The sequence below is a fragment of the Protomyctophum parallelum genome, assembly GCF_964188405.1.
Source record: "Protomyctophum parallelum genome assembly, chromosome: 8".
Lineage (NCBI taxonomy): Eukaryota > Metazoa > Chordata > Actinopteri > Myctophiformes > Myctophidae > Protomyctophum > Protomyctophum parallelum.
The window spans coordinates 14,819,194-14,845,740 of record NC_139703.1 but is presented as its reverse complement, the minus strand read 5'-3'; the positions used below and the strand labels follow the sequence as shown (position 1 = coordinate 14,845,740).

The window sequence follows — 26,547 nt, the reverse complement described above, 5'->3', positions numbered from 1 at the left end:
GCCTCGGGCCTGAAGAAATACCTAATGCTGTGGAACAGCCTCATGCAACAAAAGAAATCCATCCATCCAACAGATATTCCCGTAATGATGTGACACTTCAAAAGTAGGCTATATATGGTAGACCTTATTAATCCTGTGAGGGATTATTAAATTATGTTTCAGCCTCGCCCAGCTGATGGCTGCACGCATGCACACACGCACGCACGCACGCACGCACGCACGCACGCACGCACGCACGCACGCACACACACACACACACACACACACACACACACACACACACACACACACACACACACACACACACACACACACACTCTCTTGAGTAGAGAGAGACAGAGAGAGAGAGAGAGAGAGGGAGATCCCATCTGTCTTCATACTAACCTTGCATATGGAAACTGTTTGAGCCCCTTGTATATAATTGTACAGTACCATGATTTAATTAGAGCTGCTCATTTGTTTAAATGTAATCGAAAATTGTGATTTCATGTTTCACAAATGTGTACTTTTTGAAAGTTCCAGGTTCAGTCCCCGGCTCCCCCTGGGCAAAGTGTCCTCAAGGACACTTTGACACTGAACCCCAAACTGTTCCCGGTGAGCAGGTTGTTGCCTTGCATGGTTTTCGCTGCCATCAGTGTGTGAATGGGTGAATGTGAAGCACAAAGCGCTTTGGATAAAGGCAATATAAACAGTAAATGCACCATGTAAAGATATAAGCCAAACTTTACTCTCTTTCTCTGACCTTTTGACGTTTATTCTGTCTCGTACAGAATTAACAGAAATGCAAGTTTGATGACAAATTTGAGTGCAAATTTGAGAATGCTGAAATAACATTCCCTCATGGCAGAGAAAGACAACATTTCTACCCGTAATAATTCTCCTTATTTCTATAAATTCTAACATACAGTACAGTATCTCTTACATACTGTATGGCCATGGTTGAACAATGTTGCGTCTCCTGCTGCCATCGTCCTTGGTAGCAATAACATCCTGACCAGACTGAGCATGCTAACAGCATTAATAACTTCCACATAGCTGGGGAAATAATTGGAGGAAGTAAAACTGTAGTGCAGTGAAAATGTAAGTGCTTACAAATAAATAGACTCAAGTAAAGCACAGTTCCTCAGAAAATGTTCTTATTCGAAGTACTGTATGTTTATTTAAGGACTTCCAACCTCTCGTTTGAATCATACTTTGTGTGTGGTTTGAGAAACAGAAACAGAGAGTTTGTGTGTGGTTTGAGAAACAGAGTTTGATTTCATTATTTGTGTTCCTCCAGTAGGCTATAGCCTCATTATATCCTGTGTCCTCGGGGGTGCTGCTCTAATTGTGTGTACCGTCAGGTGGCAAAATATTCCGGAGTATCTGAGCAGAGCACACTGCATGCTGCACTTCTCATCAACACATCTGGCAGGTGTTCAAAAGCCCTGTTATACTTCATTGCACGCCGGTGTCAAATGCTGAAAGTAGCCAATCTTCGAGTTTGTAGATTGGCTATTTCCGGCGAGCGACACTGGCGCACAACTAATAGTGCCCTTCAATGAATTGAGTACACAAAGGCGTGGAACCAAATGGAAACAAGCCACAGGCTTTCTTGGGTTTAAAATCCTCTTAGCAGAACTTGAATTGAGTTGTACTTTCCTGTGCTTCTTTTTGCAAACTGCTAATAAAGTATTCAATAATCAATCAATCAGGCACAGACTAACAAATAGAATTATTACAAAATGATTACATTTACATCGTCAACATCAGGGATTTTCACAGTAAACAGACATACCGTAAATAAAAAATTGACGGGAGATGGAGGGAAGGAAGAAGGGAAATTCACAGCTCTGAAATGCCGTAAGTAGCGTTGAAAAGGCTTCTCTATTTCATCTACAGTAAGTGAGTCTAATTGTCTCAATGCATAGCCTATACACTATACAGTACTATTTATACACACGCTTGCTGTGATAATGATATTATCAGCTTGCGATTGTGTCCAACAGTCCAAGTGACCTTTCCGAACACCATAACGCACCAAAATCAACCGTAACGTGATTGAAAAGAGCAAGATATTATACTGTTCAAAGCCCTGCATGAAATGCAGCCTATACTGCTATATTCTCCCAAGCAAGTTCAAGCTCTAAATCCTGCATCACACGTTGACCATTCATGTGAGACCATGAAGTGTGGTGCAAGTCATTGGCATGCCAAACAAACACATTTGCTTTTCCATTTGTTTCCATCTCCCCCAAGTGCTCTTCTGAGGAGCTAAATATAAACAGGTGCAGTGCTCTCAGAACTAACCATCTGTGCCGATTCTATTACGTGTTCAAAAACCAAAAAAAAGATTCATGGAGTCATGGAGAAACTGATAGATGGTCATAGAGAAGTGTATTTGTGGGTGCACCAGTGAGGGTAACGAGAACTATACTAAAGCTAGTGCAATACCTGTATATTGTAGCAGCGCACATTGTAGAGATTAGCTGTAATTATGTCAAACATGCAGATTGTCTAAAATATCCAATGCTGTGAAAAACATTCTCTTTCAGTGAATAATGAGTAATGACTCACGATTGTTTCTCTATGCAGTAGAACATGTTCATACGATAAATTGTTGTACAGTGAGGGTTCACCTGCATATTATGTTTTTCTTTCAGACTTAAGCCCTATATACTTTGTCATACAACAAATCACATTATTTGAAAAACTGGAGAAATGCAATATAAACTATGTTAATGGTATGAGCATCACGTGACAGATTCATCATCATACCTTTCTTGCCTTGATAGACCATACATCCAAACAAAAAAGATCTGATTGCATCAAACAACGTTAAACGACATTAAACTCACTTTGCCAAGTCGATTGCCATTCGATTTGCCACTCGATTTCCCATTCACTTTATGCAGGGGTTGGCCTTTTATAGACAGAATTGTCAGAGTATGTGTTTCCTTAATTTTAGGAAGTCCAAAAAAAAATTGAGACAGAAAAGAACACACAGAAAACAGCCCAAACTGCTCATTTCAGTCTATAAACCGACAGCACAGAGCGGGGCACTGTAGGCTATACAGTAGTAGTAGCAGCAGGAGCTTGTTGTATCCTTGCCTCTTCTGACTTCCTCCACTATTACTCTCCACCAGAGTGGTTGTGGGGGCCGGCCACAGGTGCTAGCAGCAGCCACTGGGCTCCGCCAAAATTCAACTCAACTGTCATTGCACGGGTGGGCCCTGAGTCAACGCACCTGCATTGGCTACATCATGGTAGTTACAGTATGCCCCTGATGCTCAACTTCATCAGTATCAGCAGTAATACAATTACCACATAATTATCCCATGCCATAAATGTAAAACAGAATGAGGCAAACAGTTATTATTGAGGTCTTTTCAGCTCATTTTAGGTTTTGGGACAATAACTCATCCAGTGCCACATGATTATTATTATTTTTTTTACTTTAGCCAGATGAAAATTCCTCTAATCTGGTGTTTATATTGTGCATTACATTACATGCAACGAGGGCCAAAACTGGTATCCACCTGTGGCACTGGATAATGGTGAGCTGCAGCATATTTATGCATGGCCTCTCCCTTTAGAGACATATTTGTTCCTGTGTGCCATTCACAATAAAATGTACACTCCCTTGCAAAGAAGCTACTTTTTATGGACTGCAAATATCATCAACTAGCGGTGTGGAGTGGACTACTATGCGGCCCTCACACCTACGTATGTTGCACCGCAGATCCGACCGATATGCCCAATTGCAGATATACTGTGTCCCATTGCTACAGTGTGCTTTGAAGATCTACAAAATGTATACTATTATTAATTTTGTCTATTCTTCTGCACATTGAAGATTGATTAATGAACAAGTAAATCAATCAAAGAAATTCCTAAAGACATACAAATAAGCACTTTTATTTTTCATTGAGCAGTTTTGTTCCTGCCATGATTGCGCTGCCAAACTGATTGTTCCTGAATCAGCATATCATCAGTGCGTGGGGAGCGAGGAGCGAGGCCAACACCGGAGCTGGGAGCAGAAAATTATTCATGTAGAGTGCTTTGGCCTGTAAGGCAGCAAGCCGTGTAGGCTGTGCACCCTCTAGTCTATCTCACCCAAGCTGTGTGGAGAAAAATATCTAGAAGGGACTGAGCCTGTGTGTCCGTTTGTGAGACAGGCTTTCATAGACCCAGAGAGATTAAAGCTACCCTCAGAAAGAGCAGTGGTAGCAGCTTTCTGATACCAATAATATCACAACAATTGAAACAACATCGAGAAGGGGAAAAAAGGTGTTTCACAATGAAAACTAAAGTATGACTGGCTCTTGCAGTGTTGTGTTGATTTTGTTGTGTCAGTTTGGGCAAAACATTGGGAGTTGCAGATTGTTAGTGAGATCAGTGTTAGTGACTGTCACCTCATTAAGATCTCAAGGCTCAATGAAGAATACGCTTAACCCTGACTCTGAACTGTGAGACAGATGCTGCTAAAAACACAGGTGACATTTTACATTTAGCTCAGATTCGTACCCACGGTCACAACGAAAGAGCAGGCAGGAATCACTGTCAAACTGTGCAATGCCGGGGAACTCTGACATGTGCCCTACATGGGCATACATACCGTTGTGGGAAACATACTGGCTGTGGCTGTTGGATTAAGTTTACTGTCACTCAAGCGAATATTAGAAGATACATTTAGCACAGGTTGGACTTAAAATTGGTAGACTACATGCATGGGCGGAGCTTGAGGGGGTTCAGGGGGTGCACTGCACCCCCTGGCAAAAAAAAAAAAAAAAAGGTTTTTTTTTTTTTTTTTAAACTTAACTTCTGACTGTAGTTTGTAATCATCTCTCTTATCATGATATGATGACTCGCTATATGTCTGTAGTGCATGTGTGTATGTGTGTGAGCTGCTGTACTATCTAAATAACTCATTTTTAGGGGTTAGGGCATTGTAAAAACGCTAAAATAATAAAATAAAGGTGCAGTCGCACCCCCTGGCCAAGCAGTCGCACCCCCTGGCGTCAAGTTCAAGCTCCGCCTATGACTACATGTGACCCCTGGGGGCAGCTGCCAGCTGTAGATGAGTGTGTATAGAGAGGCCGTCCTTCCTGGCATCAGAATGTTGCTGTCTGGACCCTCAGCTAGCCCAATCTACAGTATGTGTATGAAGTGTCCCTCAACAAGTCACTTAACCCCTAAAGGGTGATTTTTACTTAAGTAACTTGCCAGTGTCTTACACCAAAAACAGCCAATCTCACAACAAGCTCACACAACCATAGACATGAAAATCCGCCATCTTTCAACTTCCAGTCGCAAAATGAAACCAGAAACGACTGCTATGTGAGACCGGGTCTTCACTCAGTAGAACCCTGCAGTAGGATCCCTCGAAACCTACCCTACCACGTGGGTCCACCACCCGCGTCAGGAAGCAGTGGGGTCGGGTGCGCTGCCAGACGGGTGGCAGTGACAGACCCGGGCAGCGGAGGCTGACTTTGGGGACGTGGAACGTCACTACACTGGTGGGGAAGGAACCGGACCTGGTGCGGGAGGCTGAGCGCTACAGGTTAGACCTGGTGGGGCTCACCTCCACACACAGTAAAGAATCTGGAACCAAACTCTTGGACAAGGGGTATGAGACTGTGCAACCATCTATTAAATTAGGCATACCAGCTCCCCTATGTGTTCACCTAGGGTCCTAGGCCATGAACAACCATCCGATGGGAGAATCAGTAAAAAAGACATGTCCCCTCCCTGGGAACCAGAAAATACTGCTTTTCTCCTAACCTTGACCCTAAGGGCTGGATTTTGAAAGTGCTAAAACCCATGTGGTAATACATAAATTGGCCTCGCTCTGCGCCCAATTGTATTATGAAAGCCCTATCGGCCCGTGTTGAACGCACACACATAATATGTGAGTGCTAAAATATTCAGGAACGACGTTCCTGAATATTTTAGAATTGTGGGAGTGTCCATATGTTAATTATTTTCGCTTTGCGCAATTTGCTATTAAGCCCCTTGACCTAAAAACACTAACTAGCATAACGATAAGACGTGGGTCTGACCACCTCTTAAATGCAAAAAGCACTGTTTGATTTTACACTTGAGCGGCTCTGGGAGGCTGCTGGAGTGTTGCTATGTCTGTTTATTATAAGCGGCTTCTTTTTCTGTAAAGTTGCTTGTAAATATTGGTAGTTGTACTAGTTGTGGTTGCTTTTCTTGTTTCTAAAGTGGTTATTTGGGCTTTTCTCCTAATGTTATTTAAACCAGTGATCCTCACACAGCACATTCCCATGACAAGGACCCCCAGATGAATGCATTTGCACAGATTTGTGTTTTAAAATGTTTCAATAGGCCTACAATGTTTCCACAATTGTCACTTTTTTCCAAGATTACTTTAGAAAATAGCAGATCTACCAGCTCACAATGCATCACATTCATTCATTAAAACTATGAACTCTGACTGCAGGGGGATATATAATGATCATTATAACAATGTGCAAGAACAAAGAAGGAAGAACCTTATATTTGTGGACAATCAAAATATGTTTTTTTATTTTAATGTGGTGTCATTAAAATTAATCTGGATATGGCAGACTCACTATCTAGAAAATAAAAACATGGCACTTCCTTTAAAATAGGTTACAGACCCCTGTTATATGCGCTTATTTTGGGATTATTTGTATAGACCTATTTACTCTTTTTGGTAAAATGTTGAGATTAGAAACGGCCATAATTCTTTCATTTCTCAACCTTTAAAAAAAATAAAAACATCTCCATAATCCTTGGGAAGTTTGCTTTCATACGCTGTATCACACCCGATTCAAGTCTTCTTCAATAAAATGCTACGAGCGAAGACCATATACCATCGCGGGCCACAGCATTACGCAGCACGCATTCAACTCATTACTCATTTCAAATATAATATAATTATAATTGTCTCCACCAGGCCGAAGGCATGTGGGGAGAGTATGTTTTGCACTCCGTCCGTCCGTGTGTGTGTCCGTCCGTGTGTCCGTCCGTCCGTGTGTCCGTGAGCAGCTAATCTCGGCCACCGTTAACCCGGTCGATGCCAAATTTTGCGCACACACTCCCTGGATGCCAACGATGAACCTCTGCCCCAAACTTTCCAGAACGGCCTGTTATAGCGCCACCAGGAGGCCGCTTTGTGCAAAACAAGTTTTTGCACAGTACACCTACAGATTTTGTCCAAACATCACGCAAATTGGTACACAGTCTCTCTAGAGCCATTTAACGAAACCGGTCTTTCAGATTTCTCAGACTCCATCCTGATTGGTTAAGATTGGCTTCCAAAGTTCACAGGAGTGCTCAGTTTCAAACAAAATGCTGCAAATCATGAACACATCGCGTGATTTCCCTGAAATTGTGCACGCACATTCCCACTAGGCCCAGGACGAAATGCCACATGAACAATTTCAACTCAGCCTCAAGGTGGCGCTATAACTGGCCGAAAAGTGTTTTTACCTCTAACTGCACGGATCTGTGGATAACTTTGTATGCCAACTCCCTAGAGGCCAAGGAAAAACCTTTGCCTGGAATTTTTCACATCTGCTCTTTATAGCGCCACCAGGAGGCCGACATATGTAAAACACATTTTCTATTATTACTCCTTCAGACTTTATCCAAATTTCACGCAAATCGGTACACATGATCTCCATAGTCATGTGATCAAGGCAGGTTTGTTTGATTTCTCATATTCCATCCTGATTGGCCACGATTGGCTCCTACAGTTTTCAGGAGTAGCCCGCTTTGTACAAATCGCCACAACTCCTCAACACAGCGTCCGATTGCGATGAAACTGTGCACGCATATTCCCACTAGGCTGAGGAAGAAATCCTGGTGGAGACCTGTGCCCAGAAGGGCACTTTTTCTAGTTTAAATATAATTTTACTGGTGTTTTTCAATAGAAACAAATTATTTTGAGGCATAAAGGTGACAGCATGCAGTGCAATAGGAATAATTAACCCAAATGTGACAAAGTCATGTCATGTCTTCTATGGTGCCAGCCTGAAGAAATGTAATACCACGATCCCCAAAGTTCCGCATTCCGTATGTGACATCAGCTGACTGGTAAAGAGAATAGTACGGACATGTTGATTGGGTACGTCTCAAACACTCCTTAAACACTCCCATGACTAATTCAAGGCCATTTTGCGCAATCCACGGGGTGTCGAAAGCGCTTCTTACCATGCCTCAAAATTGCTATATGACATTCCACACGCCCCCAGATCATAATTATTTTAATGTGAATATTTTTTAACTGAAGTCTTTGCTTCTGGGGGTCACTGGAACAGCATATTTTGAGATGGGGGTGGACGGCCAAATACATTTTGGGGGTTCTTCTTGACATGAAAAAGTTTGAGACAGCACTTAGTGACATAAGTTTTTCAGGAAAACGGATAGGATTTAGAAGACATCAGTAGAATCGCCCTCAGGGCGGTTAAAGACAACTGCGCAAGAGGCAGAGAGCATGGTGGTAGTCTTCCTAACAGAGGCAGAGAGCATGGTGGTAGTCTTCCTAACAGAGGCAGAGAGCATGGTGGTAGTCTTCCTAACAGAGGCACAGAGCATGGTGGTAGTCTTCCTAACAGAGGCAGAGAGTATGGTGGTAGTCTTCCTAACAGAGGCAGAGAGTATGGTGGTAGTCTTCCTAACAGAGGCAGAGAGCATGGTGGTAGTCTTCCTAACAGAGGCACAGAGCATGGTGGTAGTCTTCCTAACAGAGGCAGAGAGTATGGTGGTAGTCTTCCTAACAGAGGCAGAGAGCATGGTGGTAGTCTTCCTAACAGAGGCACAGAGTATGGTGGTAGTCTTCCTAACAGAGACACAGAGTATGGTGGTAGTCTTCCTAACAGAGACACAGAGCATGGTGGTAGTCTTCCTAACAGAGGCACAGAGTATGGTGGTAGTCTTCCTAACAGAGGCAGAGAGCATGGTGGTAGTCTTCCTAACAGAGGCAGAGAGCATGGTGGTAGTCTTCCTAACAGAGGCACAGAGCATGGTGGTAGTCTTCCTAACAGAGGCACAGAGTATGGTGGTAGTCTTCCTAACAGAGGCACAGAGCATGGTGGTAGTCTTCCTAACAGAGGCACAGAGTATGGTGGTAGTCTTCCTAACAGAGGCAGAGAGTATGGTGGTAGTCTTCCTAACAGAGGCAGAGAGCATGGTGGTAGTCTTCCTAACAGAGGCACAGAGTATGGTGGTAGTCTTCCTAACAGAGGCAGAGAGCATGGTGGTAGTCTTCCTAACAGAGGCAGAGTATGGTGGTAGTCTTCCTAACAGAGGCACAGAGCATGGTGGTAGTCTTCCTAACAGAGGCAGAGAGCATGGTGGTAGTCTTCCTAACAGAGGCACAGAGTATGGTGGTAGTCTTCCTAACAGAGGCAGAGTATGGTGGTAGTCTTCCTAACAGAGGCAGAGTATGGTGGTAGTCTAGTCTTCCTAACAGCATATATCCATCTCAGAATGGACGTTTCCAAAGTACCATTCTGAGAGGTACGCACTAAACGTGCTGCTGTGTGTCACGGATGCCTGTGAGTGAATGTAATTCGGACATGAGAGACAGCTGTTGTACTGAAGGCTCTTCCGTTTAGCCCTGCTCCAGAGAAAATAGCTCCCCTTTCACAGTCAAACTAACGACAGGTTGAACACTGCAGGTTATCACGAGGAAAAAAGGTCAGAGATTGATCACACTCCCACACACACCGAGAAGCTTGCTGAGACGCTAGGCCGTCATTTCTCGCGTGTGTATGACGTGTATTTATGCATGTGTAGACCTATTTTTTTTTACAGTCTATGGTGTAGACTAGTGCCTGATTTAAATTTGGTTGCATGCATGCCACATTGTGCGCGGGAAATATCCAATCTACAAGCTCACAACACATCACAATGTGTTGTGAGATTGTAAATCAGCTATTTTTAGTGCACGACACTGGCGTTGAGCTAAGTATAAATCAGGCTTAAGTGCAAGTGAGTGTTCAAGCATGAGCCAATTATGTAATGGTGTGAACCTGTAGACGTACGGGAAGAAAGGTAAAGGCCCTGAATATTGATTTTCAAGACTTCTCACTTCTAACGTGAATCACGGCTGAAATTGTGCGTGAGGAAGTCCATTAGTCAGTGACAAATCAGACAGGCATCAGACTGCAGAATGACTGCTATACACCACTGTCTGCAGAGCTTTAACATTTCCTACCCATGGAGGGAGCCAGAGAGAAAATAATCACATATGCCGTCCCACTAGACTAGAGCATACAGTCATACACGGTACACGCCCATCTACACACACACACACACACACACACACACACACACACACACACACACTAGGAAACAAAAATAAAGGGATATAATAAAGGGATGTTGGTGTGACCAAGAATGTAATAAGTACTGTACTTTTTGAGGTATTTGTACTTTACTTGAGTAATTCCAACTTCCAATACTTTTACTATACTCCACTACATCTTGGATCCAAATGTGTACTTTTACTCCACTGCATTTATTTGAAAGCTTTAGTTACTTGCTTTGTCAATTTTGATTATTATTACAAAACATACATTAACCACTTCAGCCCTACTGTATATTTACTGTACATTTCAGACATTTGAAAATAGCCGATCTACAAGCTCACAATGTGCTGCGATGCTATGCACTGTGAGCTTGTAGCTTGGCTATTTTGAAAAGATTTGTATATATTTGAAAACTTGAAAGACATTCTGCATAATGACTAATTCTACCTTTGGAACTTGAAGAACTTTGAAGAACTTGAAGAACTTTAATTTTGATGCCAATACTCTTGTACTTTTACTTGAGTAAATTTTGAATTCCAGACTTTTACTTCTGTATTTTATTACAATATATTTCTACATTGCAGTACTGTTACTTAAGTAAAAAAAATCACACCCGTGTGAAGTGAGGGGCGCTCTTGTCATCGTACAAATTTAAGTCATATTTGGCGGACATTTGACCTAATTTCTCCTTTCATTGTCAATGGCAAATATTGAGACGTGTGGGGACAAAAGCTGTATATAGGAGGGGCTAGCGCCCTTCAGGAATGCTAGACTCCACCACTGCTCAGCACACACAGCCAAATGCTAGGCTCCACCACTGCTCAGCACACACAGCCAAATGCTAGGCTCCACCACTGCTCAGCACACACAGCCAAATGCTAGGCTCCACCACTGCTCAGCACACACAGCCAAATGCTAGGCTCCACCACTGCTCAGCACACACAGCCAAATGCTAGGCTCCACCACTGCTCAGCACACACAGCCAAATGCTAGGCTCCACCACTGCTCAGCACACACAGCCAAATGCTAGGCTCCACCACTGCTCAGCACACACAGCCAAATGCTAGGCTCCACCACTGCTCAGCACACACAGCCAGACTTCATCTCCCACACGGCCTCATCACCAGGATCCACAACACAAGCTGTGAGTATGAAATGTCAGCTCCATTTAAAGCAGTCACATGCACTAGCTACAATAATTGTTTGAAGTGCTCATTATTAACCATAATATGGTTAATGGTCACCTATTATATATCATTTTAGTAGCAAACCTAATTTACATAAATGCCTAAAATATAAGTGTGAAAAGTTGTGCTGATATAGATATGAATTCATCGCATTATTGTAATACAGCAGGACATTAGATTTGGAAGTGGTGTTGAGGCTGAATTGTAATAGCCTGGTGAACCATCCCCGTCGCCTGAATTCTCTGAATCATCACGGAAAGAGTGACACAATGTGAATTCAAGCGGCTGGGATGGTTTATCAAGATAAAATGGTATCACTTTGAAATGTGTCGTGAAATGTCAAACTACAACCAGAAAAGGTAAGCTGAACTATGGTGTACTGTAAAGCAGTGTATCCAAAACAGTTCCAAACTTTTTATTTAAAGAAGAGAAAACAACGTGTCGACCCCTTCTGGTCTTCGTCTGGAATAAAGTATACAAAAGCAGGTGTGCGTTATATACAACAATCACAATGGACAAGCCGTTCTGCAAATGAGTAATCAACAAGTGACACACCCACCACATCTACTAGAGTAGACAATCCTAACTAAAATAGATGTACCCCCTCTTCAAAGATCTAACCAGAAGGACCATACTGGTGATGTAGCATGTTTAGAGACCACTGACTACAATGCTGTGTTTATTATTATTTTCTTTTTCAGGGAAGCCAGTGGATTCAATTCAGTACGGTATGAAGTCAACTTGCTGAGACTTGTGGTCCTTATTGTGCAATTCATTCACAACCCCACACGGAATACAAATATAACACGGTGATAACGTAATTTATTTTCAAAACAAGGATGATTGAATAAAAAACAACTGATTTCCAGTTTTGCATTATTGTTTTGTCTTAATTGTCAAGTCAAACAGTGGTCAGCAGTAATGTCAAGTATACTGTGAGTTATAGGCAACATGGGTCTTAAAATGGGGTACAGTGATCTTCAGGATTTCTTGTGGGGGTTCTTCTATACCCTCTCACAGTTATGGGGGTCCTTGAAATTAAAAAGTTTGAGAACCATGCTTTAAGATATTATTTCTAAATTATTATTATAAATCAATTTCTAAACTAGAAGCCTACTGTATATACTGTACACTGTACCATGAGGTCAGCTCTCTTCTTCTCAACCCACTGCTCTCGCTCTGAAGTGACAGCTCGGCCCACTTCTTGTTCAGCTGAGTGTAAAATATTTCAGGGGACAAAGCCAAGTGTAGGCAAAGACCAACCTTGGCACTGTCCAACCTCCTGAGGAATAACTTACACAACCTAAAAAAAGAGTGATTATTAAACAACAAAAGCAGAGATTGTGATAGCCACGCAGGCTCTAGGTCTCACACTGATTAATGATACATACTTGGGATGAGGTCATAATTCATTTGTAAAAAAGTGAAGGTCAATGTAACTGTGGATCAGCATGCATTATAAATAAGCATGTGCACAGAGGCCCCCTGCCAGCCGAGCCAGGTGAGATCAGGGTGAACCTGAGGTGAGTAGGGAAATGTGTCACATACTGTAGTCTCTCATATCGGGATGCAACCTACATTACCATTATCTTTTTAAACCTTATTCTATCGCTGACTTCTTCGTGAAGCGAGAAGAATCAATGTAGAGGAAATAACAATCGATTTTTTTACATTCAATTAAATTGAGTTGTCTGACTGATAAACCACTTATGCCCTATTCTATATGGTGTCACACGAAAATAGCTGATCTACAAGCGTCATAACGCGACACATTGTGAGCTTGTCTACTTACTCTATTTTGTAAATCAAAATCAAATACGCTATTTAATACAATTAGTTAGTGTCACAAAACAGTGCCAAGTACTAATAATAATAAACCACTGAAACTGTCTTGTCAATCAAAGCACTACAAATTCTGTGTTCAATCCTCTATTCAATGTCATAATATCCAGAATTTGAAGTGGAGATCAGCTATAATCCCTATTTATCCCTTTTAACCCTTACAGGAGTGCCATTACTGCTCCTGTGCACAGTCTAATGCCACAAGACTACCTAAGTGCACGGCACAGGGTGTGAGCGAGTGCACGCTCACAGCGGTGAGCCACACGCCGCTGCGCCACGGCTGTGACACTTCAGTCCCAGTCAGCAGGTATGTGGGTCAACTCCCTGGGACTCCTTCAATGGGGCCACGTGGTCACGCATGTGGATTAGAGAGGAAGTGAAGGATCATCCACTGGACCAGCAGTACTCATCCACAGCCACAGTCAGCCCTGTATATACAGTACAGTACAGTACAGTACAGGCCTGCCTGCAGCACAGGGGGAGCTAATGATCAGCAAGTGTTGTCCAGGCACTGGTGGAAAAAGTACTCACATTTTCTACTACTCTAAGTGAAAGTATCAATACTGCAATGTAGAAATACTATACAGTACAGTACAATACATACTACAATAAAAGTCTGTAATTAAAAATGTAGGCCTACTTGAGTCAAAGTACAAAAGTATTGGCATCAAAATGTACTTAAATAACCTAAAGAAAAAGTACTCCTCATGCAAAATGTCAGGTTTTCAAATGCATAAAAATGCATGAAGATCTAAAAACGCATTGTGAGCTTGCAGATCAGATTTCAAATGTTCGAAATCATGTATATAGGCTGAATTGGTTAATATAGGCTATATTTTGTAATAATAGTCTAAATCTACAAAAATAAACTAGTAAACGAAAGTAAATAAACTAAGTAAAGATTTCAAATACTTTTTGTGTATAAAAGTATAAAAAGTACCATATTCATCAAGGTGTAGTGGAGTAGAAGTACAAGTATTGAAAATTGGAAATACTCCACATTAAAGTAAAAGTAACTCAAAATTTTACTTAAGTACAGTACTAGTCAGATGGTCATGATGAGCACTCGAAAAGGGAGCTGTTAGGGGTCAAGTGTCTTTCTCAGAGACAACACGTACAGTACATGGGAGGGTCAGTGGAGAACCGGTGACCTTCTGTACAGTACATGGGAGGGTCAGGGGAGAACCGGTGACCTTCTGTACAGTACATGGGAGGGTCAGGGGAGAACCGGTGACCTTCTGATTACCAGACGGCTTCCCAACTACGGACTACGCTAGGGCCAACACAATTCTGAATTATTATAGAATGAATATCAGGCGGCAGTGGGACATGGAGGTTAAAGATAGTGTCAAAGTGTCCTTGAGCAAGACACCTATAACTGCTCCCGGTAAGCAAAGGCCTTGCATGGTTTGCTCTACCGTTGCTGTGTGAATATAGTGTGCGAATGGGTGAATGTAATGCACATTGTTAACATATTGGATAAAGGCTAACGCAACCCACAATACATGGATGAAACCGTGAAAACTTCATGTGCAGCTATGAAGGCAACCCACTGTGGGTTCCTAGTTATACTGTGGGAAGGTAACCCACTGTGGATTCCTACAGTATACAAATAAACATCTTATCTTATGCACATGCATGTTTTAACATACAAATTGCTCACAAATTACTGTAGTAAACAGTAGTCATGTAAGCAGATCGTTAAGTTGAACCCTATCTCTTGCATGAATACTGTATGAGTAATGTGCGCAAACAGACCCATTATACAAGCGTTTATGGGAGGGTGTTTAAGCCTAAACACCTGTTTCCATCCTTCCATTCCAAGTGCACAATAATTGATACAAAGCATCTCCACTTCAGTAGAACATGACGAGTCTGCACATTTTTGGCACACTTTCATTGAGACGTGCTACAATTGTAACCCATCGTTTTTCACTCGGGGGTCCCCCTCAGAGAGAGAGAGATGTTGCTGCAGGAAAACAGCCTGTCACCAGTCATTAAGTGTGTGTCTCTGTTGTGTGTCTCTGGGGGCCGGGTAGCAGAAGGTCGGGTCATGTTTTCTGCTCCGCATTTACTTATTCTGTCTGTGTCCTTTCTTTCAGCACTGCCAACGGTAGCAACAGGTTAAAGGACAACTTTAGTGTGTTCTTTTTTTTTTCATTTGCTGCTTTCTTTCGTTTTAGGGATTTTAGCTGTTTTTGACAGGGGGCGGGGGCATTCGAGCATGGGGCTAAATATGTATTTTTTTACAACATTTTATAGCGATTTATTTTTTTAATTATTTACTATAGTCCTAATAAACCCCTGGAAATTACATCTGGCCACAAAACATCACGAGATCTACTGAATGTGTCAAACTGACATTGAGCCTATGACACAAAGGGTGCCATTTTGAAGATCCGTTTTACAATGGGGTAATACATAAATTGCCCTCGCTCTGCGCACAATCGTATTATGAAAGGCATATCGGCCCGTGTTGAACGCACACACGTATGGCATACGGCGTTCCTGAATATTTTAGCATTGTGGGAGTGTCCATATGTTAATTATTTTCGCTTTGCGCAATTTGATATTAAGCCCCTTGACCTAAAAACACTCAGCGCATAACGATTAGACGTGGGTCTGACCACCTCATAAACGCAAAAAGCACTGTTTAATTTTACACTTGAGCGGCTCTGGGAGGCTGCTGGAGTGTTGCCATGTCTGTTTATTATAAGCGGCTTCTTTTTCTGTAAAGTTGCTTGTAAATATTGGTAGTTGTAGCCTACTAGTTGTGGTTGCTTTTCTTATTTCTAAAGTGGTTATTTGGGCTTTTCTCCTAATGTTGTTTAAACCAGTGATCCTCACACAGCACATTCCCATGTCAAGGATCCCCAGATGAATGCATTTGCCCAACTAAGGACGGCTAATCCAAGAATTAAATTAAAAATTTCCAAGATTACTTTTGAAAATAGCAGATCTATACCAGCTCACAATGCATCACATTCATTCATTAAAACTATTAACTCTGACTGCAGGGGATATATATAATGATCATTATAACAATGTGCAAGAACATATTTAAAAAGAAGGAAGAACTTTATATTTGTGGACAATCAAAATATGTTTTTTTATTTTAATGTGGTGTCATTCAAATTAATCTGGATATGGCAGACTCACTATCTAGAAAATAAAAACATGGCACTTCATTTAAAATAGGTTACAGACCCCTGTTATATGCGCTTATTCTTATAGACCTATTTACTTGTTTCTATGAGACATGGCAACAGCCTCTTTTTGCGTCTTTTTTTTGTAAAATGTTGAGATTAGAAACGGCCATAATTCTTTCATTTCTCAACCTTAAAAATAAATAAAAACATCTCCATAATCCGTGGGAAGTTTGCTTTCATATGCTGTATCACACCCGATTCAAGTCTTCTTCAATAAAATGCTAAGAGCGAAGACCATATACCATCGGGGCCACAGGCACAGCATTAAGCAGCAGCATTCAACTCATTCCTTCATCATGACTTGAATGAAATAAAATATAATAAACGTTATTTTACTGGTGTTTTTCAATAGAAACAAATTATTTTGAGGCATAAAGGTGACAGCATGCAGTGCAATAGGAAAAATTAACCCAATTGTGACAAAGTCATGTCATGTCTTCTATGGTGCCAGCCTGAAGAAATGTAATACCACGATCCCCAAAGTGCGCATTCCGTATGTGACATCAGCTGACTGGTAAAGAGAATAGTACGGACATGTTGATTGGGTATGTCTCAAACACTCCTTAAACACACCCATGACTAATTCAAGGCCGTTTTGCGCAATCCACGGGGTGTCGAAAGCGCTTCTTAACATGCCCAAAATTGCAATATGACATACCACACGCCCCCAGCTCATAAAACTGTAATATGATTAGTAATATTATTTGAACTGCTTAATGGAGCCCCCAGTGTGGCTTCCCCCCAGTAGGCTACCTTCACATTCAGTAGATCCTGTGATTTATTTGTGGCCAGATGTAATTTCCTGGGGTTTATTAGGTCTATAGTAAATAATAAAAGAAATTATCTCCATAATATTTTGTAAAAAAATACATATTTAGCACCATGCTCGAATGCCCCCGCCCCCCTGTACAAAAAAGCTAAAATCCCTAAAACGAAAGAAAGCAGCAAATGGAAAAAAAATAACACTCATCTTTTACTTTCTCTAATAACAACCTACAACATGAACCTTGGTTGAAAAAAACTAAAGTTGTCCTTTAAGCTTCCTGATTTTCCAACCTTGCGTCGTTGACTGAAACGAGTACATTAACTGTCCTTTGCCGTGTGGGATCACTATCTTAGCACTGAGACATTCAATTGATCCCACGCAGATCGCTCATGTTACTAGGCTGACTGAGCATGTGGCTAACCTCACATCCTGTCAGGCTGTCATGCATTGGGTTGAACCCAAGACAAGAACCCAAGACAGGATGTTCGGAGTAGATACGTCTTCAACCTCACACGCTTAGGGGGTTTCTTAAAAACTTCTGAGAGTCCAATGCGGCTTCAGATGTGATGAGATGATGACCCTCAATAGCAACTATAGAATAATGTCTGTAAGAAAGGGGCTGAATTAAATATGGGGCAGGTTCTTTGAGGTTCTACCTTCAATATCTCCTCTGGGTTGATTTAGTTTGAGTTTTTATTTATATTGTTATTTTCATGTATTTATCCGAGTTGTTGCTGTCAAGAGGTGTTGTGTACAATACAGAGTATGAGAGCTGTGTAGTTTTCCTTTCTGGGGTTGGGGTGGCGGGTGGGTGGGGGGGGTTTGTTTTTACTGTTTTTTGTATTTTCTTTTTTGAGTTTGTCTTGTCTTGTTTAAAAATAAAAAAAATAAAAGAAATCATGATTCTGTAACTCATTGTGGTAAATATCTGCATTATCAATAAATAAATCTTAAAAAAAAAAGAAAGGGGCTGAATTTATATAGCGCCTTTTATCTAAAACACTTTATGTTCAGACACATTCATATGCCGAAGCCAGAGGCAGCCAGGCAGGGCAGCCTACTCTAATTTAAAGACATAAGAACAAGTCTAGATATTGTCACGGTCAGGCAGAAACTTTGTATCTTCGTATTTCAACGTTGTGTTTTGATTAATGCCCTACTTCGTTGTACTGTACAAGAGTGTCACTTGTAATCTACAAGTTCACAACATGTCGCATCACGACGGGTGTGTAGCGTTAGTCCGACGTCCCAATAATCCGACATTACTAACCCTATCCTAAACCTAACATAACCCTAATAAAAGTGAGAGAGTCTTAACCGGCCACGTACTGTATACAGTACAGTAGTGTCAGACTATTGGTACATCAGATTAACATATGCTCCCCCAATCACAATGCACTGTGAACTTGTGGTTCAAGCCTCTGTAACAAGTATGAGCCAAATGGCCGCCGTGTGATGGTCAATGGAACAGCATTCATGCATGTTTGAGACTGTATAGTCATTCAAACACATTCACATACAATGCGCACATGTGATTGTCTTACATCATACACATATTTATCATGCCACATCACATACTGTCAAAAGCTAGACCAGGCTGTGATTATGGACACTCGATTGCATTTCACTCTGGCATGATTTCTGCAATGCACTTTATGAAAAATCACTTTCAGATATACAGCCAGCAGTACGCATTGGATTCCATGTCACCCCTACTGCAGAGGGGAACAGAAATGCAATAGGGCAGGTGTGCTCCTTTGGTAGACTGGGATTGGATTAAAATGAAACTGCATTTCATCTAAGAAAAGTATTGTACAGAGCATGACAAATAACGTCACCATGTTTGCAATGCAATGTGTGTGTGAGCCAGACTCAATGTAAAGCAAGAACATATGTATTGTTTTTATGTGTGGCATGATAAATGGGCATGGATTTTAAAACAGTCTCTCAATCTGTGCACCACATTTCCATGCACGTGAATGCTGTTCCATATATAGGCCTACAGTATATGATGATGGGATGTGTTTCTACAGTATGCATGTATTACGTGTGCATGGTGCCATCCTCAGCAGTGTATTTTGGTTGTGAAGTGTAGTGGCCACCCAATGACGGTTTGCACATTAGGCTTCAGGCACAACTTTCTGAAGGGTGATGTATACTTAAGTTGCGCATCGGATTTAGCCAATCTACAAGCTAACGATGCGTCATACTGCGACGCACTGTGAGCTTGTAGATCTCCTATTTTAAGTGTGCCTCAGAGCGCACAACCAAGTTTAAATAAAACAGGCTCGAGCAGCACCATCTGGCCAGCGTTAAATAAACACAAGTGATACAGATGATTTTCGTCATCTAATGTCTTATGTGCTTGCATCAGCACATCCTTAAATTGCACGCGTGCATGGCACACACACTCACTCCATATCGTATAGGGTATTTAACCCATTAAGACCTGAGGCCGATTCTACAAATGCCTTCTAAATCAGTAGTTCTCAAAATGTCTAAGATTTATTTTTAAGAACAAAATGTAATCTAAAATGACACAAACTTTCCCGGGTTTGAAATGGGTTAAATATCTCCCCCATTTCCACACACTTAACAGTCATTTAAATAGTATTTATTCCTCGCTGGCTGCACCCATATCTCGTCTCGGTCACTGGACTGCATATCATCCTCAAATAGTCGGCGAGCCTCTAACAAAGGCAATGCAAAGATAAATGTCTTATCGATCTTATTCCCTTCATCACATACTCCTGTTATCGGCCTCATTCACTGTACTCAGTTCTTGCAGGCCTTTAATCATCACTTGGGCTGTGGAGGTTCTTTTACATAATAGTCAGACTCTGAGCATTTCACTAGCCGTATGAAACGTATTTAACCAGTGCGTTCTTGTACTGTAAGACGTACAGATCGGTAAAATTCTCACAGAAAAGCGTGTGTGTGTATGTGTGTTGTGTGCGTGCGTGAGTGCGTGTGTGCGTGCATGGGACAGATATAGAAGATAGATTGAAGAGTCAAGAGTGAAGTAATTTATTCCATGCAATGGCAATTATGACACACTGGTGACATATAAATAAGTAAACGTGATGTAGGCTTGTGCCTTATGATTTATTCAATAAATATTATAGAAAAACATAATATGTCACACATGGGCAATATTAAATCAAGCAAAACATATACACTGAAACATTGATCACAGAGGAACATCAATCTGATTAATAGAGAAGTCTGTATTATATCCCAGCTGTAGTCTCGGTAAAGATTAATGTCCTGTCATTGACTGGTAACCGTAAAAAGGTCACAATGCGAGACGCTGCCACAGTACTGAGACTCTAGTTTACATCTGACAGCTATAGAGCACATTTAGAGTTGAGTTGTTCGCCATTGTGTTCTGTCAGAGCTCTAGTGAATAACTTTAGCTCATAGTTTGTGCTATTAGCATACCGGTACAGTTCCACTCATCACAAAAAATAAATTACATTGACTTTAACGACGATAAGCCTGTAGCAAATATGCTCATTTCATTTAGTTTGCAATGTGGCCATATCAGCCATTAGCGTTAATGGAATGGGTGCAAGAGGTGAAAACACTTGCTTGTCAGGGGTGATAAATGAAGCAAGCAGACACAGTAGACACATCTCTACTGAGTCGTAAGCTGTACAGTATGTCTTTAACCATTTACAGAGACGCTGTGCCAGTGCTAATCTACCTATTAATATTTCATTTCCGTCGAGAAGAGCTTGCGGAATGCAGCCTTCAAACATAAAAGCAAGTATCCAACTAAAGAAATCCTTATTCTACTCCCTTTTGTATGCGAGAACTTCTGGCAACTCAGATTAATACACTGGCACTACTAGTAGGTGGGCAGAAAGACTGTTGATGTACTCTCTGTACACTATAGGTGGGCAGAAAAGACTGTTCTAATCTCTGTATACACTAATAGGTGGCCAGAAAAACAGCTCTACTCCCTCTATACAGGCCTAGATGGGCAGAAAGACTCTCTTTATACAGGTGGGTAGAACATGGCACTAATCTGTTTTGGAAATGGTACGTATGCGTTCCACGTAGGGATGCATGCACCGATATGGAAATTCTTGGCCGATACCGATGTTTAAAATAACAATTTAGCCGATAGCCGACACAGATATATGTTTATTTCGTTTTTGTTGTTTTTATTTCCCCCTTTTGTGCCAGGGAAAGAAATACATCTTCAATACAAGAAATAAATGTTCAGAATCTATACAGCTTGGTAGGCTGCAGATAACCAAAATGTATCCTTACCAACAGATAAATATCGGCTACTGCACTCGGTTAATGTCAGTTTTATTTGCAGATACCGATATTGACCGATAACAGCAAATATCGACTGATACATCGGTGCATCCCTAGTTCTACAGGTTCAACACTGTAAGCCTCTAGGAGAAGAGCTGCCCTGCCAACGGCCATCGCATGCCAAGAACTCCCAAATAGCCTCTGGCTGCAGCCACCCGAATGTGAAATTTGTCACTGGCCTACTCGGAAATTATGCAAGTAAGGAACAATGCAAGTTGGGAATGCATGCCCCACGGATATGAATTAATCCACAGACAGACATAACCACTTGCAAAAAGCTTGGAGTGCTATTTTTGCAACATCATCTGACTATATGTATAAAATGAGCACCAACGTTAATTCATGATTATTTTTTTATCTTTATGAAATAGGCCTACAAGGTTTTCATCAGTGTATCTGCTTTATGTTTCTTACTTTTTCTCTCACTCCCCTGCACTTCTATAATATATAATTCTCCTTCTTCTCTCTGGCTATGTTCTTTTGTTCCAGTAACTTCTTTGTGGTATGTTATAACATATCTCTGTTCCACACAACGCATTCTAATCTCGTGTTTGCGTCACTCATCATTTGCTCAATTGCTCTGCACTCCAAATGCATCAGGCGTCCAACACACTCCCTTGCCTTCGCGCCAGCTCATAATGTCTAAGGAGCAGTATTGCCAGATTAATAAACAAGCACAAAATAATTTACTCTAGGCCACATGAGCACTCTATATACTCTATATGGCTATTAGCTATTATTAAAAAGCAGATCTACAAGCTCACAACATGTCACACCACAACGCCTTGTAGATTTTGCTATTTACACAGAAAACAACATATTTTCAGAAGGGGGGGGGGGGGGGGGTCTGTGGACAATTATACATTCATTTGAGGAAGCATTAAGCCCAATAAGCAACTACAGTTTAGAAACAAGCCCCAAAAAACGGAACCCGCAATTATCAATATTTATAAGTGACTTTACAGAACAACAAGACCAACGTCACTTATAATAATAAGTGGACATAGCAACACTGCTGAGGAGCTGCGGACAGGAACAGACAGAAACGAGCACAAGAGATGTGAAATGTGAAATGATGTGTTAAGACATGGCGACTCAGCATCATCCTCCACCCCACCTCAGACAGTGGAACAGTGGGGGACAGTGGGACACCTCAGACAGTGGAACAGTGGGGGACAGTGGGACACCTCAGACAGTGAGACAGTGGGGGACAGTGGGGGACAGTGGGACACCTCAGACAGTGAGACAGTGGGGGACAGTGGGACACCTCAGACAGTGGGACAGTGGGGGACAGTGGGACACCTCAGACAGTGGAACAGTGGGGGACAGTGGGACACCTCAGACAGTGGAACAGTGGGGGACAGTGGGACACCTCAGACAGTGGAACAGTGGGGAACAGTGGGACACCTCAGACAGTGGGACAGTGGGGGACAGTGGGACACCTCAGACAGTGGGACAGTGGGGGACAGACAGACAGTGGGACAGTGGGGGACAGACAGACAGTACGACAGTGGGGGACAGCGCAACCACAGGCCCTTGGAGCTCGTTAGTTAGCGCTATAGTTGACGATGACGAGTTCTGAATAGGTGATAAAAGCTCACTCACAAGGTAGAGAAGCGAAAAGGCTTTTTGAAAAAAGAGCTGTGAGGGGTAATCTCAGTTCAATATGGTTGCTGCGCTCCACGGATAGCCATTCATCCTCAAAGGAGCTGATATCACATGGGGCAAATAGGGCTTGGAACAGTCCAAGGCTGACCTTAAAGACATCTCGTGAAAAATGGAGACCTGCAGTGCACCGTGGCTCATAAGACTGAGGGGCACTCTATCCAGTAGGCTGTATAGGCACCAGGTCAGCTTATGACCTGTGCTGCATATCACTGCTATATCCTATGCCTCCATGCACCTCAGGAAAAACAATATTCATTATCTCTGCCAAGCGGAGACGTTGTACCTGCCTGTGTGTCTGTCTGTCCGCAACTAATCTCGAAAACTACTGGGAGGATCATTGTGAACAGAGGCCAATAAAGACCTCGATTATTTATTTGTCTTTTTTTAATCAGTCATTGACAACTGCTGCTCTGCATTTCTGTATGTCATTTTGTGAATTACTTATCGCAGAGAAATTGTACCTCCTGGCAATGTGATACTGATCCCGCGAAGCTATGGACAGCTACAAACTAGCCTATTGGGCGCAATCTGTCGAATCCGGAATATGGGAAATACTGTAGCCTACACTACTGTATACTGACTAGCCAATTACAAAGCTCATTTCACTCCGGCTCATGGGACGTACTGGAACAAGAAAATTCAATTAGCCGGCACAAGCAAACTTGTCAAAGTAGCTAGCTGTTCATCTATGTGCATGATTCTTTTGTTTGTTTCAGCGAATCTCTTAGTCAAACCAACATTGCTCTTGTGAAGCAGTTTTGTTCTGGTAATGTCCTGTTTGTCCTAGTGATGACAACATGCTGTGCTACTCATTGTGTTCAATGTACAAAGCTTTGTCTCTATTGGCCATATTCAGACCGGAGCCATCTTGCCAGCAAGGTGATACCTATAGGTGCTGCTTCCCATAGACAGCCCATTCATCCAAACAGAAAAGTCCTCTCTAATTATATTAAATAACGTCAAAATCACCAACATTGCAGCTGTAGGGAAAGCTTGAATTATCCTCTTCCAATCTGTAACGTTTTTGTTTCATAAAAATCCACCGTAATGTTGGTGATTTTGACGTTGTTTGATATAATTATATAGGACTTTTCTGTTTGGATGAATGGGCTGTCTATGGGAAGTAGCAATTTACAATTTACAATTTAGGCATTTAGCAGACGCTCTTAATCCAGAGCGACTTGCATTAAGCAATAACAAAAATCAAGGCATACATTACATATATAAAAGTAGTTATCATAAGACATGCGTAAGCTAAGAGTGTAACAGTGGAGTATCTATCTGTAGCACCTAGGTATCACCATGCTGGCAAGATGGCTGCGGTCTTCTTCTTCTTTCGTGTATCATCCTCAAATGTCCACGCCCTTGTCTCTGGTCCCACGTGGAAGAGGCCGGCCTCCGAAGGAGCTCTGTACAGGGGGCAGGTGCCAACTATGTGCTCGGCATACTGCTCAGGCTCGCCACACTCGCATGCTGCACTGTCTGCCAAGCCCCACCTCTCCATTGTTGATTTGAAGCAGCCGAGTCTGTTTGGAGGCTCTATTTCCACTGTTATGTATGTAGTGTTGTGTAGGCTGCGATCTGAATATGGCCAATATAGCCTGTCTACTCTGGTTGCACTGTAACGATGTAATGACAATACTTTAGAACAGGGGTTCTCTACCTGGGGGTCGCGACCCCTCGGGGGGTCCTCAAATTATTTAAAAAAAATGGCTGAATGGCTGGACAATGTAAATTTAGAGTTTACATAGTACACATTGCATGCATAAACTTTCCTTAATGATTATATCTGTTTTCAGTATTTAAGTATGATGTATTTTCTCTATTATTAAGGTTATTGTAGCGATCAAATGGTATTGGTGGTGGGGAGGGGGGGCGAGGCGGGGGTCGCGAGACATGACCAAAGCATTTTCGGGTGTCCCCAGCCAAAAATGTTGAGAACCCCTGCTTTAGAATATCCCTTCCCTTTGTCTTACACGTATCAACCCCTAAAAACTGTTGTCATCATACGACCCCAGACAGAGAGAGAGATGAAAGTCTGCCTCCCGACAGAGATGTGCGATTTACGAAGTTTACCTTTTTTGAAAAGGTAACCTACATACTGTATAGTACAGTATACAGTTTCTGATAGACAGGAGCCAGAAATGGCAGACCTACAAGCTCTGATGAAGCATGATGAAACGTATAAATAGGCTGAAGCCCAAGGTGAGCCCTCTGCCTGCTTCCAAGCACAAAGGCCCAACAGTAGAGAGAGGGCGCCATTTAAGCTCTCCAAACCAGCCACTGGCTGATCGAGTCTTGTCAGTCAGAAAGAATGCTGCAGGAATTTGCAGTCAATGCACCTTGTGTAATGCTAAACATAGCAACCAGGCTATGCTCGAGTCAAAAACCTTCCTTTGCTCCTTCTCACTCAATCTCAGTCTCTCACATGCACGGCCAAATTCGGAGTGTTAATTTCACACTGAGAGTGTAAACACGGAGTGCCATCAGACAAATTCAAGAGGGTAGTTTCATGGCTTAATCACCCGACGAAGCTTAGTATTCGCAAATGGCATTAATTTGTGTGGGAGGATCATTACAGCTGTGTGTTGGGGTTAAGCGTGGTACTCAAGGGGATCACTACACTCCCTCAACGAGGATTAGAACACCCAACACCACGCGTCAGCTATTGGGTCATTCTACATACAAGATCTCTCTCTCTGTTTCTGTCTCAATCCACCTATCTTTTAACCTGATTAACCTCTTACAATCGCTCTGTCTCATGTGCACAGGGTTTTAAATACTTTATCTGCTGTTGCTGCTAAATCAACAGTGCAGGCACTGCATCAAGAAGGCAAAGGGCTTTGCGTTGTATCGTCAGCTGTGAGCAATTCAGCCAGCAGTAATTGCCAATTCAATCAATGTGTCAACAGCAAGCAGTCTCCTACCACGGCAAGCAGAGGAATGCGAATGAACGGAGGGAGAAAAGTGAAGAAACATGGGGAGAGAAGAGGAATGCATGCATGGATCCATCCAGTCAGAAACAGTCAGGTAAACAGATACATGCAAGGAAACAACAACCGAAAGTAGGATTTTTTTCAAACTAAAAATATAATTTACAGTGGTTTACAAACAATGGGCCATCAATCGCGACCCACCGATCTATGGGTCGCGAATGTTAATAGGTCACGACTATAACAAAAAACATCGCATGGATGCACCTGGGACGTATCCTCAGTGATGTATCCTGAGGTCAACAGGGTTTCGGGTCTCGCAACATC

At 42.1% G+C, this 26,547-nt stretch overlaps 1 protein-coding gene across 1 annotated transcript in view; it reads right to left on the bottom strand.

Moving 5' to 3' along the window:
• Positions 1-26,547, bottom strand: part of bsnb (bassoon (presynaptic cytomatrix protein) b) — a gene marked incomplete at both ends in the record, with an annotated part of 83,136 nt that overhangs the window by 17,626 nt on the left and 38,963 nt on the right. The gene's annotated exons all lie outside the window — the stretch shown is intronic.